The sequence below is a fragment of the Octodon degus genome, unplaced genomic scaffold (genome assembly GCF_000260255.1).
Source record: "Octodon degus isolate 3935 unplaced genomic scaffold, OctDeg1.0 scaffold00017, whole genome shotgun sequence".
NCBI classification, from domain to species: domain Eukaryota; kingdom Metazoa; phylum Chordata; class Mammalia; order Rodentia; family Octodontidae; genus Octodon; species Octodon degus.
The window spans coordinates 17,216,134-17,218,002 of NW_004524593.1; positions in this window are offsets into that span (position 1 = coordinate 17,216,134).

Genomic DNA, 1,869 nt, shown 5'->3' on the forward strand with positions numbered 1-1,869 from the left:
TTATATTAAATGTCTAAAACTAAGAGCCTCAAAAAGAGACATACCACAAAGGTTCTCATGGACACTGAACTTATTTGTTGAAGTCTTGATTGCGCTCCTGGGTGCAGTGCACAGTGGTGGCGTTCACGGCGCCCACTTGGCACCTGTGCGCAGCGCGCATCGGTTCTTTCCTCCTCCCTCTCCTCCCGCCTCCACACACCGCACCTACATCGTTCAGTCGCGTCCACAAGCTTGCCCACGTGCATCCTTTACTAGCTGAGCTTACGGGCAGTGTTGTACCTGCTCATTTTTGAATTCTCTTTCCTAATGTACTCGCAGCACTCTCAAAGGACACGTAACAAAACAACCACGAATCCTGGCCTATTTCCACAGACAAGAACTTGAACTTGGGCATTTTTTTCCTTCTGTAGCACAATCTACTTAGAAGCCAAAGTTTCAAGTCTTGGAGAAGATTCTGCCATGGTTTCTGAGCTGCAGTATTAACTGAAAGGTCCCAAACTATGTAATCGCAGTGGGGAGCTGTTAGGAGCGCTTGTGTTCATCGTGCCATCTGCCAGCACGGTGCACGCTCACCCCGTTCCCTGTCCTGGCCAGCACAGTCTATACCAACAAAACCCACTTGGATTGATTGTGTAACTCTGCTCTGCTGCCCACTCTTTTCAGTTAGAACCATGCACACTGTGTAAAACAAATGCCTGTGCTGGGGAGAGAGCTCGGCGGCCAGAGTGCCTGCCTGGCAAGCACCAGGACCCAAGTTCAATCCCCAGTACCACATGCCAGGCCAAAACCAGGTGTGGTAGGGCACACCTGTAATCCCAGCACTGGGGGACTGAGACAGGCGGATCACTCCAAGTCCAACATGTGTAGCAAGACACTGTATCAATAAGTAATTTTCAAAAAGAAATAAACGCCTCGTGCAACAAGCAGTCTATGAAATCTATTCTTTACCCTCTCTATTCCTTTACCCTGGGCTACTGGACCAGGGTGCTTCCACCCCAGGAGGGCCTCTGTCACAATCTTGGGACCTTCCCACTGTCCCAACTGTGGAGTGCTGCTGACATCTACTGGGTGGAGGCCAAGGCACTACAGAATTATTCAACTCTTGATGTCAACACTGAGGAACCTGTACCTACCTCCAAGCCATGGTCACTTTACTGGGAAACTGAATACAGATCTGGGCACAGATGGGAGCTAGGTGCAGAGAAAATGTCCCACAAGCTAGAGGTAGAGCTGAGACGGGGTAAGGTACCATGGGGCAGTCATATTACTTGTAACAGGTTCATGGTTTATTTTTGCACCTATTGCATTTACTCAAGAGTGCAGAGTCAGGAACCCAACAGATGCCATTGACCTGAATCCAAAGCTTGCTAGATATGTGCCTACTAATATAGAGAAATCTGTTTTCTCTTCGTTGGTTACTACATTTGCAAACAAGATTGCTGTTGATATAGGGTCTCCCTACGCAGCTTTGGACTGGTAGTGATCCTCCTGTCTCAGACTCCCCAGCACTGGGATTACAGGCGTGCACCAACACGCCTGGTTTCGGGCATGGCACATGGTACTGGGAATCAAATTTAGGTCCTAGTGCTTGCCAGGCAGTCACTTAGGCCTCCAAAATATTTCCCTAGCCCTATAAAAGAAGATGAATAATAATATAAACAACCTCACAGGTGGTTATAAGAATTACATGAGTTAATAGTTGAGAAGTGCTTAAAACAGTACCAAGTATACACTGATCAGCACAGGAGTTTTGACCTGCTCTGTTTCCAACCTGGGCCGGTTCACCCCTCCTTAGGCAACCCGGTGGTCCTCCGCTCCCGGGAGGTCACCATATTGATGCCAAACTTAGTGTGGACACCCGATCGGCAT